Genomic DNA, 13,470 nt, shown 5'->3' with positions numbered 1-13,470 from the left:
CTGAACTCTCCTGATGTCACTTGGCTGAGCTGGGGATCTCAGGATGCCCTGTGACATTGTGTAACGCGGGGTGCTATGAGGATAAAACAGCAGCCTTAATTCCTTCATCTCCCTCCCTGCAGGGTTGTCAGAGCAGAGTTCTGCTTTGTTGCTGCTTCTCCTTATTTTTGTGTCTGTGCTGTGCTGTGCTGTGCGCTGTTTCTGTAGCGGAGAAGAGTTGCCTCTTATGTTCTGATTTCAAACAAAGGGAAAAAATACCAGGAAGTGCCTACAAATTGCTGTAGAACTTGGAAGAGGAGTTCCTTGTTTGAATCACAATTTCATAAGCGTCCATGTGTGAGCAGTTATTTTTCTAGGAAAGCTTTTAATTCTGATAGTGGTTATAAACACTCCTGTCGATCCTGAATGATTTAAAAACCAGAATTTAAGCTCCATCCTCTCTTCCAGGAATAACGCTGGGCTTAGAAGTAATGAGACATTAAAAATTACTAAACCTATTAACATTTGGGCGTTTGGTCCTCTGGGACTTAGGTCTTCTGTTACCATGGCAGCAAACCTGGCGTTAGTTTAAAATAAGTAATCACGACTCCAAGAGAATAATTAGAAAAATACCCATTTTGAGAAATTGAAAAAAAAACCAAACCTTTAATCATTTTTGAGCATAGTTCCAGGTGCTGTTTATAGATGATCTTAGCCGTGTCCTAGACTCATACCTGGAACTACAGGCAGCTAAGCAGAAAAGCAGAGTACAGGATGGTAGTGCTGACAGAAGAAGTGTAAGGCTGATGTGCTGGAAAACAAATGCTATGAGCAGACAAAACTTCAGGAGTTTGGTTTTGTACAGCTTCCCTGTATAAAATCTCTCTCTTCTTTGGGAATCGTAGGCAGGCAGCTGAGCTCACACCGCAGCGTTTCCTCAATGAGAGCAACAAGCTACTTCCGTTGCTCAGGGAAATGTTTTTGTGAACCATGAAGTTTAATTCACTGAGAATAATATCTCTGCAGACCCTGTCTGAAATTGGTCAGTCGGTTCAGACATAGTTGTTGGGGGATCTGCTGGGCAGAGGCATGCAGACCCACTTACTGTCTGGGCTTGATTTAGGAAACCAATCTGTACTGGAATGTGAAGATTATAAATAAGGATAAGGAAGTGAGAAAGAAGAGCCAAGGGCCCAAAAGGTTAAGATAAATGGTGTGAAACGTTTCAAGTATGCAGGTAACGGGAGGTCAGCGCAAGGAGGCAGATAAGGCGGCCAGAGGAGGTCAGTCATCTATGGTCAGAAGCAATGGATCTCCCTAAAACAGAGAATGCATCCTGCAGGGATTGTGGTGGCTTGGGAAGGACGTGAGACATCGGATGGCAGCAACAGGCAAACCTGTCTTGTGGGGAGTTGATTAGTATAAAATACAGCCACCCATGTTTTCTTGAAGAGCTCTGAAGAAGGTGGTAAAAAACTGGGAAACCATTCGCAGATGTCTGCTTCAGAAGAGGCAGCACTGGATGTGCAGAGGACACGCTGCCGCCTGGGTCAAGAGGCACTGCCCCTTTCTTCTGGCAGCTGGTGCTCTCTGCACAAGGCAGAGGCAACCACGATGTGGGGCAATGAAACTTCTGGAGAGCAGGCTTTTCTTAAACAAAGGCTTAAATCTGTAGTGCTGTATTCTTTCGCTATTTGTCGAGCAAGCATCAAGAAAACAATCCTAAGAGGCCATATTTTTAGATGAGGGAAAAGCTGAGCAGAGTGTCTTTGTACAGCTACTCGTTAACATGTGTGGTATTAAATACCAAAGGCACCATGGAAGCAACAAGTATAAATAACAATTCATAATTAAACACGAACTTTGCAGAAAAGGAAAGATTTCAGAGGCAGCTGCCAGCCTCAGGTGGGAGGTAAAGGAGTTTTAAATAGCCGGCGCTAGGTTTCCTGTCTCCCACTTGTGAGCTTTAGAAAGAGCATAACAAAAAGAACAACTGCAGGCCACTCCTTGCCAGGGATACTTTTTAGCTATGCAATTGTGAGGCACTTTGCAACATCCCGAAATAAAATGCAGCCCCGACCTTAAAGAGCATCCCAGCGGGCTGGGTGCTGTTGCAGAGACCCGTCACGCCGTGCTGTCCTGGGGGCAGCTCGAGCTTGAGGAGAACGGTCGCTCTTAAGGAGAAGGAAGGCGTGAGTGGCCACAGTCAATACGCAAGGTAGGCGTCTTTGCACTAGGGTGGCTGTTTCCATGTTACGGTTGAAGAAGGATCTTCATAGAGATTAACACGCTCCTGATCATTAGACAGAGCTGCCTGAGAAAATGATTCAGAAAATCTCTGGGGATAAGCAGTCAGGTAGCTTATCCGAGTATGGGGCAGAGAGCTGCAAGGGGAGGAAAGGTGCTGGGTTTGTGGGTTCTGTTTTGGGGGAGGTCTCCACCTCTGCAGCTGCAGCCCTGATGTTGGCCTCAGGTATTTTCCCAGCTGTGCTCTCACTGGAAGCACCCCTGCCTGGGTGTCATCCTCTCTGGCAAAGCACCCGGCGGTGGCCTCTGCTGAAGAGCTGCATGCTCCATCCCTGATGGGTTTGTGCTTCACTGGTGGAAGGATCCTCATCTCTTGTGTTCCCCACTGGGCTTGATTAGTGGTGTTATTTATAGACTGGCTGATTAGTTTTCAATGTCTTATTGAGCCTACCATCCCACACAGAGCTCAGTAATTACAGTTTTTTAAGAGGCTCGTGAAAAACTCTGTTGCATTTCCTTCTTACCCCCGAACAACAACCCCAGAGCCTATGCAGGCACTAATTAACGTTTCTTTGTCTCTGTGAGGTAAACCCCAAAGTTATGCATGCTGGCAAGCACGGGTTTCTCACTGTGTGAGGGGGAACACCCAAGCTGCTTACCCTCCCGCTGCTTGTAGCTGCCGATTGTGAGGGTCAGATCTGTGTGGATCCATATGGGAACGCTTGGAAGTGACTTACTCAGAAAGCTCTGCTTGCAGCACAGCTTAGAGTCTGTGTTGTCTCTTGCTTTCTTCACGTTCTTTAAAAAAAAAAAAAAGACCCAAAGTGCTGAAAGATCACTAGGCTGTGGTGACCAGGAGGCTGCAGGCACTTACTCCTTTATATCTGTTTCTTGGGCTGCTGATTACTCTTTTTAATGTATTTGGCACAGGGGCGCTTTCCCAGTCCTGAATATTGTTACTGGCTGCTTTGGAGAGAGCTGACTGGAGAGAAGACATGAGCAACTTTACTTGCTGCAGGAGTACAGCTATTGTGTAGCCTCGGAGAGCTATTTAGGAAACAAATAGGGAAGTTACGCCTGAGCAGTGCTGGAGGTGCATTAGGAAAGTTCATTGCTGATCTGAGGTGTGTCCCATGAACATGGCAAAGATCTTTTCTACTGTGTCAGTATCTGCTTTCGAAGAGGTTGAAGCAGCACTCTGAGCATTGTCTCAAAGACATCGCCTTGGCTTCGTGTGTGTTTTGGTGTTGTGATGAGGGTTATAGCGCTGTGGCAGTTTGCAGCACTTTGGGACGTCCAGATGACTTTTCCAAAAGGGCTGAGCACCTGCACTGCCCCTCAAAATCAGCAGGAGCCACAGGCATCGGCACTTCTGCAAATAAGGCTGCTAGACCAGCCCCCAGCAGTGACCCACCAGTTCTGGCTCATGCAAGGGTTACCCCAAATCAATGAGGTATGGTCACAGCCAAGTCCCTGTTCTCCCCTTTAAACTAAGGTAGTGTCACCCCAACATGGTACTGCCTGTGAAGGATCTTCAGGTAAACTCTATCTTCTCTTTGTGGCACTGTTAGCAAACTAGGGAGGTGTAAGGGATGGTGGTTCCCTGTGTAGGAAATGCGACCTGAGTAGGGAGGTCAGGATTTGCCCCGGAGTTAAGACAAGTGCCTCTGCAGAGATCCTTTCCCCTCTAATGGGATCCTGCCACAATGCTGTCAGCGAGACACCTCATTAGGCTTGATCATGATACACAGCAGCGCCGCCATGAATTTGAGCTGTGCTTGAACGCTCCCAGGGGCTTTGTGGGGCCCCTTGTCACAGGAATCTCTCAGGGGCAGCGTTGTAGGGGCAGAAGTGCAGTTCTGCGTGGCTGGGACCATCTCTCCAGTGTTGCCCTACAAATCTTTACACAGAGGACTTTGTTCTCTAAACACTACAGCTGTAGATATATTTTGCTTACAAATTTGTATACCTATTTGTATATATAAATTGTTTATGTACAGTCTTTTAAATCCTCATCTGTAGCAGGCCTTCTGTCTTCTCTCTGTCTTGCAGTGAAATCTCTAAAAATTAGAAATTTTCCACGGTAAACTTGGTAAGCAAAGAGAATTGGAGCAGTTAACAGCATTGGCACTTCACAGGGCTGCAGTAAAGGAGGTTGTGCTCTAGCAAGGTTGGTACAGGAGCAGGGAGGGGGATTTTTCTAGTTCGATGAGAGGCTTGACATCATCTCAGAGGAGCGGGGTGGCAGAGACAAAGCAGAACGGGATTTGGCACATGGAAAGAAAAGGCAGCTATGACGGGATTTGGGGTAAAATTTGGATGAAGATAAGCAGGGCAAGCAAAAAAGGCCGTTCCGGACCAGTCGCTTTCCCTAATCTGGGTGAAAGTGTTGCTGCGCTTCCCTGGTATATCTCATCCGCAATGTGAGGCTTAACATTCCTGCCTGGCACGTGGGGGCTTGGGGAGGGAGCGTGGGGGAGGACCGAGCCGGACACAAAGACGGCTGGCCTCTCACCGGAATGGCATCCAAGCCATCTCAGCTATCCAAAGCCCCAGATGCCGGCATGTGCGCTCAGCCTGCAGCCTGCTAAGCAGACAACAAGAGGCAATTACAGCGCACCTCGGGCCAGGGCCTGCTGCGGCTGGCCGAGGGAGGCGCGGAGGGCGTCCTTTTATTCAGCCGGGGGGTTCCTTGAGCAAGCAGAAATTTCAAATCTCTCCCGCGTTTCAGTGCTAGAAATGGGAACAAGTGGGAATACTGGATCGTTTCAGGCTCTCCCTGTGCCTGGGGGAAGGAAGGAGCTGAAGTGATGGTTACACGATGTTTGTGTGACTGCTGCATGCGTGTGATGAAGTGGGGTAAATATTTGTTTGCTAACTTTCTGGAAATATCAGTAGAGGGGAGGATAGGCTTCTCTTTTCTTGCTTTCACTGTGTGGACCTTTCTCTTAGCTTTTCTCTTGTGTGTTCAGAGCATGCCCTGAGCTCTTGTAAGGTGGTTATGTGTGGAAAGGGCATATCCCACAGTGGAAGCCCTCAACTCCACGCTCAGGGATTTCGAGGCCCAAAATGCAGGTGCAGGATAGTGTGTTTTGTGCCATGGATGCTGCAGCCGATCTCACTCCTGTGTGCCGAGAAGCAGCGCTGTGTTATTGTGCAGCTCCTGCAAAACGGTTGTGAGGGGCACCCGCAGGGGCTGAGCACTGCCTAGGTATAAAGGAGAGCAAAATCTCACTCTTACAGCCTGCCTGGGCAATTGACGTAGAGAAGAAAAGGGATACACGGGGCTTTCTCTGAAATTTTCTTTGCACTTTTTAAAAACTAGGCTGATACTCCTGCCTTTCTCCCTAGATCTGTGTATTGCCTTCTTTCCTAAAATCCTTATTAAACGTAGGATGCAAGAGCTGAGTTTTGTGTGTGTCAATGTTTACATGGCCTTGGTTTCTTTTGACAGGGACACACATGCAGTGAAGGGATGCACCAGCCTGTCTCCCCACCCACTCAGTCCGGACTGCGTGACCACTGACTTCCAGCCCGGCAAAACCACGTGGTCGGGAGGAGTTAAGTTACAGCTGAAGGCCAGGTGAGAATGCCTGTATCTGTGTCCCTGTCTGCTGTGTGTGTTTTGTGGCCGCTGTTCTTGGAAAGCGGCCGGTAAACTCCGCTTCCCTCTTGTGGGAGCGAGGGCAGCAGTAGTGCTGGAGTGGAGCGGCGTGAATCCCCAGCTTCTGCGGCGTTAGGCGGTGAAGAGGTCCAGGGCAGTTTCTTAACCTCACGCCCACCTTTTCCCAAGGCTTCCTTGCCTTCAGCACGGTGCCAGGGAAAGGAAATCACCTTTTGGGCCTTGAGTCAAGCATCAACGTTGCTGGATGTTAGTAACATCTACATAGGTCCGGGTGTACAGCAAGTACTGCTTTGGATGCTAGTGTGCCTGAGGGTGGCTCATGGAGAAGGAGTCCTGGAAGAAGTGTCCTTTCTCCTCTCCTTTTGTCAGTGGTGGTAAAGGTCATCAGGGATGCTGGACCAAAATATCTCCACAGAAGTGGTGTAAGCCCGCTGTGGCTCACCAGCTTGAGGTGACCGGCTTTCTGAAATCACCTGGCTTCTCCTGAGTCTGTGACTTTCAGTGGGAGTTTGGCATTCATGACAACCCTGCTGAGTGCCTGTCTGCATTCTTAAATGATTAAATGTCTTCAGAAGTCGGTTTCCTGAATCGCTCTGGATCAGCCAGTGTTGTGGCAGAGCCTGGTTTCCTTCCTTTGTCCATGCAGTTTAGGACCAAATCCTACAGCATTTACTCAGGCAAAGCTTTTGTTGGCATCAGAAGAGTCTCTTACATCAGCCAGATGGTAATCTGGATGACCTCATAGATTTTTGTGTCTCAGTCTTCTGAGATTTGCACCGTGAAGTCAAAGCAGTGACTTCTCTTGGCAACACTGCATGCAGGCCAGACCTTGACTGACTTGAAGTCAAGAACCTACACTGATTTCCTGTAGCTGGAGGAAATGTGGCCCAGCGCCTGTTGGTGAGCAGCTGAGAAGGGAATGCATGCGACATGTGAAGTCACATTCTGATCCTATCAGCAAGGATGCCCTTCTGGAGCAAACTCACTGACCTTAGTGGAGCTGCTCCAGCTTTTAGCCACGACAGACGGTTACGGATGTTGATCCTGCGCAGCCTGGGTGGCTGCAAAAGGAGGAGGAAGGGCTCAACTCTTCCGCCAGTGTTCGTGTGTGTAACCTCACTAAATTTGTATTGCTTTCCTCCAGATGAGGGTTTGCACCATAAATTATTTCTCTCGTGGATGGAGCAGATTTTAGAGGCTGAGATCTCTCCTCAAGCCAGTTTTATCAGGGAGAGATTTATCTCTGACTGGGGTGTGGGACTCTGCCATTCCTGAGGTATGTGACCCGCAGCAAATTTGGGAAAGGAGCTCCCATACATCCACCTCCTTCCTATAGCATTGAGTTGTTCAGCATATGCCCTCTGTAAATTCCACTTGCTTGTCAATCTAGTAGCAGATCTTTGGAGAAGCTCCAAAGTTTAGCATTTTAACTTGGATTAATTTGTCTTTGGATACAGAGCCAATGTTTTGCTTACTTTTCCGGCAGTGTCAGAGGCTGTGTCTGCGTATCTGAGTTTAACTCGGGCTGAAGCTTTGGTTGCAAACAGGAAGTTGCTTTAATGTATAAGAATTTGAGTGTGGGAGGGTATTTCAGACTCAGCAGCCTTTGCTTTGGCTGTAGCACCGGGTACAGTTCCCCTGCTTGTTTACTTTCCACAGACTCGCCCTAGGCGATGAAGGCAGCGGGCTGTCAGCAGTCCCGATCGGTTTCTGAAATTTGGGGTGATGAATGAGCGTCCTTAGTCAAAGGGGAAATCCAGAGCTCAGGGCCAGTTTCTCAGGTGTTGCAGTTAGCATCTGTGGAAAGCAGCAGCGCAGCACTAGTCTGCAGGTCACCCTCCCGAGCGTACGCTCGGCGACTGCGCACTGAGACTTGCCTCATTTCCTCTGCTGCACAAAATAAACAAGGGCAGGGTGGTGTTGCCAGCCCATGCAGCCACGTTACTGCAGCTCTACCTGTCAGTAATGGGCCATCTGAGATGAGAAGGAGGGAAGGAAGAATTGGGTCTAGAAATCCAGATGCAGGGGTGTCTTTCACCAGAAGAATAGTTATTACCAATGTGATTAAAAGTTTCCCTGAGGGAGAGGACAGGTTTGTTAGCCATTCTGTGGCTTGAATTGGGTGAGATCACTGTAGGTTTGCTACATCACTTGCCCCACTGGTGTAAGTCCCAGTAATGTACTTGAGGATGGCCACCTATCCCACCCGCTCCGTGCAGGAACAGTGGGAAGGTGGCTTCCCAGCTAGGAGTAAATCATGAGTTCACCTAACTAGCTAAAAGTTTAAAACTTCCCTTGGTACCATTTGCCTTGGTTTTTACCTCAGCAAGCAGTCAGTTTATGAACAGATTCCCCCCCCGCACGCACACACGAATGTATGTATATACGTATATACATTCAGCACATGCATCTAAAGGACCTTCTTCTCTCCCATTTGTCATTTCTACATTAGCATTTTGGTGTTGAGTTTATTAGCATTTGTAGCCCTGTAACTCGGAGGAGAACCCAGCTACTGTCTGAAATGCTTGCCCTGAAAATCCCCTTGGTTACCTGCCGTGACTCATTGTCCACGTTACATTTGGATAATCAGGCTCACAGGGCAGCGTTTCTGCTGCCAGCCACCGAGTTCCTCCTAAGCACTGAACGAGACTAGGAAAACACATTCCTTCCATTGTTTCTAGGTCTCTCGTGTTGCAAGTTGCTGTGTGTTTGATATCAGGGTGCAGAAGAATCTAAGCAATGCTTGTTTTTCTGTCTTTTTAACTAATTTACTGACTGGAGAAGAATGAGGAAAAATTATTTGAATTAAGCCCGTTGGCCCAATTCGTCAATACGGATAAATCAGTGCAGCTCTGTGACTCCTGCAAAGCCACGGGCAGGGGAAGTCACTGTAGAGTCTGGCTGCTGAGATTTCCTGCCCGTGCTCTGAGAGATGATGTGAATGCCTGGAGAAGACAGTAGATAATAGGGTCCTTCTCAAAGACTGTAAGTCAGTCAGCTGTCTCTTTTCCATGCCTGTTCTTTCTGCCTCTTTCTTCAGCGAAGGAAGCAGAATAAAATTGTAGCAAGAAGAGGAAAGTTGCAGGCGGTGTTTAATCCAGTGCTCACCAGCTCCTCATTCTAGCCTACACATGCTCTAAGTACCAGGCAGGAGGCTGCCTTGGCTTCCACATGTCTAAGCCACAGTCCTGTGTGAACAGCACAGATGGGACTATCATGGCAGGAAGTACTTTCTCAAAATAAAGATCTGAAATACTCTTTATTTTGCAATTTAAATCATACTTACTGTGTTGCTGGGTAATGCTTTCTTTAAAAAAAAAAAGCTGTCAGGAGATCCCAGAAGGACAAAGTCCTTGAATCCAGTAATCGACAAGAAGGAAGCTTGTATACATCACCTCTCACACTAATAACCAAAGCCTATTCAAGCCTGTTGTCTGGTTAGTGTCAGGGAATGTCAGTGGGACCCTTTCTATGTGTAGGGAGAAGTCCTCAATCTAAATATTGCCTGTCAGACAGACGTACGCTTGGGCGAAGGGAAAATGACGCAGCAGTGCACAGCCCAGTTCCTACCACTGCACTCTGCGGTAGGCCTGTTGGGAGGTTTCATGTAAGTCACTTCATCTCTCGAGGCCTTTGTTTCCTTTTCTGGAAGATGGATAAATGCCCTTTTCTTGGATAAGACAGCTTGGGGGTTACCACAGAAATGTGATAACACAGAGGTGTGACACGCAAGACCAATATCATTAATTACAATGTTTGACTGTTCCTAAGTTCAACTAAGGAGCCACTGTTGCTCACAGCTGCCATCACCTCTGAGCACTTCCCAGCACTTCCTTCTGCAGCCTAGGGCGGAAAGCATTTCTTTCAAGAAAAGCGATCTTTGGTCTCCTGCAAACTGGCAAATTTTGCTGCAGCACTTAATGCCTTCATATATCCTCGACCATCCACACCTTTACTAGAGGCAGCATAATGAACATGGCTGTGCCCTAGGTCATCCCTGTCCACAATCTTTCTGCATTGTTTTTCTCTGCCGGCTTTTGGTGTCGGGGGGAGAAGAGGTGGAAGGCTGTTTCCTGCATGCGTAGTTGAACAGTAGAAGAAATCTATACATACATCCACATACGTGGTTGTCGTGGAGCTCAGTATCTGTCTCCCAGTTCTGACGAGGCACTGGGGGCCTGGTCTGATGCAACCCAGGCATCCCAAGTGATGTTTGTCAAAGGGAAAAAACAAATAGCGTCTGACACGTCAACTGGAAACAACACGCAGGCACAACATCTGCCTGTGCTGCTGGGCGAGGGGCCGGAGAGAGAAATGAGGCCGGACTGGTCTGGGGTAGAGCCTTGAACTCATCTGGGGTGATTTTTCTCAAGGATTTTACTTTTTTTTTCATTTAAGACTGAGACTGCTAAAAACTGTGAGATACTTTGAAGGGATTCTCTGGGTGCGGAGTTGTCCTTTAGAAGCTGCAGAGATTAACATATTGTGGAGAAGAAGGTTATGTCCTGGTATGAGAATACTCACCTGTTTCAGCTAAGTGTTCTGAAGTGAGGGGTTTTTCAGTGTGTTTTTTTACTTAGGGAAAGTTTTAATCTGAGCATAAAGAGGGGTGGGGGATGTGACTCTTCCTTTCCTTTACAGGTGAGGAAACACTCTTGCCCAAGATCCATGAAATACCATTTCATATGCTTCAGGTCTTCATAACAAACCTTCCTTCTTTTTAGTCAAAACTGTGAAGGGACAGAGCTCACTCCAGATCTCCCCCGCCCCAGAATTTACCAGAAGGGGTCTGTGAGCCTAAACAGAGACATCCAGTGAAAGACACATCAAGCCGATGCCATTATGGTCCGACTTCTTTCTAATTGGCCTTGTCTGTATGCTTATTTTTAGAACCATGACTGAACCTTAATTAAGAGCGACACTGCTTTGAGTAGATTGTGGTCTCGCTCTGTCGAAATCCTAATAGGCTTCTGAGTGCTTTAGTTTTTCTTCATCTCCTGCTTAATAGCTGGGCCTAGGGACTGCAGCAGCACGCTAGGATGTCTGTAGAGTGTATCCTTGTTATGCCAGCACTCCTTTTAGATGCGGCCATCTTGGAGACAGGTCCGGTGAAAATTCAGACCATTGTTTGTGCTCTCTGTTGGAGCAGGTACACGCTCGCCCTGGGAGGGTACACGTGACTTGCTGTGATCAGGATCTCTCCATATAGAAAGAGCCTACTGCACTGTGCGGCAGGGTGCTGCTCAGGACATGCTGCCTCTGCCACATGATTTTTGTTAGTTTAGAAATATCGCTACCTTGAAATCTTAATTACTGCAAGGATGATGTCGTAAGGATGGGCAGCTGCCTTCTTGGCTTTCTCTTTTGTGACTTGGTGCCTGGGATCGGACCAGGGAGGCACAAGCTTTGCACTTGTGTCCAAATCTTTCTTCTCTTCTACAGGAGGACGGTCTCCACTGCAGGGCCCTCATCCCCTCTCACCTTCCTGGGTGAATGGGCCGAGCCATGGCTATCCATTCCAGCTCCAGCAACCTCCCACACAGCCACTGGGCTACACGGCTGCTGGGGGAAAGCACATCCACAGGCATTGCAGTTGTCTGCGGTGGCACAGAGTGACCCTCTTGGCCTTAGGTCTCTTCTCTATGTCTTCCCATCTTTCCTGGTCACGTTAACACCAGCAGCTCATCAAAGCCATCCCTGCAGGTCATGGAGAATGTGTCTCAGTGACCACTGCTCCTGCCTGGATCTGCAGGTGGATTCTGCTCTTTGGGGAGAGATGCTTTTCTTGGAAGGTTTTGCTGCCTTTATATTCAGCATTGCTCGTCTCTGCTGAGGATTTTGAAACTTGCTGGGACAGAGAAAAAAATGAGCACAAGGTCAGTGGTAGAAGAAGAATTGTTCACAAATGGTCTTTATTCAGCCATCTTGGATGATGTGTTTGCCAGACATGAGACTGATGAAAACTTAACTCCCCGCAAGCTCTGTGGGCATGTTGCGGTAGAAATAGGTCAGTTTAATTGTGCATCGATGGCTCCAAGTTGCTAATTGATCAGCCACAATATCCCCTCCCTGGCTTTCACTCATTAGCTCTCTAAAAGGCTGAGTTACATCCTGTTATTGTCCGCAAGGATAAAATTTAGTCTGTGTGTTCCAAGAGAAGGTACTTTCCTTGTGAAATCCTTCTCTCCTAGCTTCAACAGCTCGCATTGATACTCTCGTGCTATGTCTCATCTGCACAGCAAGTGCGTCCCGTGATGTGCCCCAGGATCCTGCTCCATGAAAGACCAGGATATGGCATGTGAGAGGAGGGAATTGCTTCCATCCTGCTTCTCATCCCAACATAGAAACGAGTCCCATAAATCGGGTGTTACGACAGTCGTCCACCTGCCGTTCTTGTTGTCACGGTATTGCTGTATTGCTCTGCTCCTCCGCCTCAGCCAAAGGGTGCCGCTGGATCCTGGCAACCTGGAGGCTGCTGTCCAAAGCCTGGAGCACAGGAGTCTACAGGGGTTATTTGAACATCTTTTTCTCTTTTTCTTTTTTTCTTTTTCCCCCGAAAACTACTCCACTTGGAGGTTTAGGAAAATGGCAGCTTTTCAAGGCAAATGTAGGAAAAAATGAAGATGGCAGTTTGAAGAAGGTAGGTTGTTTGCTTCGGTTCAAGGTGGGCCTTTTTACACAGAAGTGTCTGTGCACTCTTGGAGGACGCTGGGCTGGAGTACATTTGAATTGCAAAGCGCTTAGGTTGTGCGTGTGCTCTGGCGCTGGTGAGGAACAGCATGTAAAGAACAGAAATGCGACTGAATACATTGTTCTGTATGGTTTTAGTTTGTAACCTTGGGAAAAAGATAAATCAACCTTTCAGTTATACTGTGAAGAAAGCTTCAGACGGCTGTTGTTTAGATGCTGATTCATTTGTAGAGTTAGTGCCAAGGTATCTTTATAAAGTTCTAGTACTGTTTTGCATACAAAGCATAAAAATAATCTACAGAGATTACAGAGAAGAACACACTCAGCTCTTCCTAATAAGAGAGAGCTACAGAGCTATGAACAGTAAAGGGCCTCAGAAATGTCAGTGGTCCTTGCAGCCCAGACTGCGTCAAGCCTTTGCCAGATGGCGTTAGAGGAGACTGCTAAAGTGCCGGTCACCTTTCTGTGTGAAAATGCTGTGACTAGTGTAGCAGCAAGGAGCACCCAGATAACAGCAACTGGACAAGATTAAAGACTATTCTTTTCCCTTTAGTTTTCCAATTTACAGTGTGAATTTGGCAGTATCTGGTACGTAATCGGTGTTACAGCTGCCGTGGAGCCTGTTTAGATGCCAGCATTGCATCAAGGTCCACTGACTTCTCCAGGTATCTTCGGTCCAAGGCATTTGTCGTGATGCCAACCTGACCTGGATACCCAGGTTATCTGATCACTGAAGGTGTCGATGAGGAACTGGGAGTTTCTTTTCCAGCCTTGGCATTCACGACAGAAGGATCACGTTCTCCATTATCTGAAGTGGAGAATTTTTTAGTAATAAGATTATCCAGCTGCTTTCACAAGTATGGTACAGATGCAGCCCTCGAGGAACTAGTATAAAGGGGATAAGGTCATGATGGCAGTGTTATTATTAT

At 47.6% G+C, this 13,470-nt stretch overlaps 1 protein-coding gene across 2 annotated transcripts in view; it reads left to right on the top strand.

The window, feature by feature from the left end:
- SHROOM3 (shroom family member 3) overlaps window positions 1–13,470 on the top strand; it is a 151,593-nt gene that overhangs the window by 113,298 nt on the left and 24,825 nt on the right. The window contains exon 1 of one of the 2 annotated variants that reach the window (XM_086463813.1): window positions 5,688–5,809. The exons of the other annotated variant lie outside the window; for it this stretch is intronic. The gene's annotated coding sequence lies outside the window, so the exon portion shown is untranslated. Of the gene's footprint in view, window positions 1–5,687; window positions 5,810–13,470 lie in introns of those variants that run through there. 2 annotated transcript variants of the gene reach the window in all.

Source organism: Leptosomus discolor, chromosome 4 (assembly GCF_034619465.1).
Source record: "Leptosomus discolor isolate bLepDis1 chromosome 4, bLepDis1.hap2, whole genome shotgun sequence".
In the NCBI taxonomy this organism is placed as follows: domain Eukaryota; kingdom Metazoa; phylum Chordata; class Aves; order Leptosomiformes; family Leptosomidae; genus Leptosomus; species Leptosomus discolor.
Note: the sequence above shows the minus strand (reverse complement) of the source record. Positions and strands in the feature narration are given on the sequence as shown.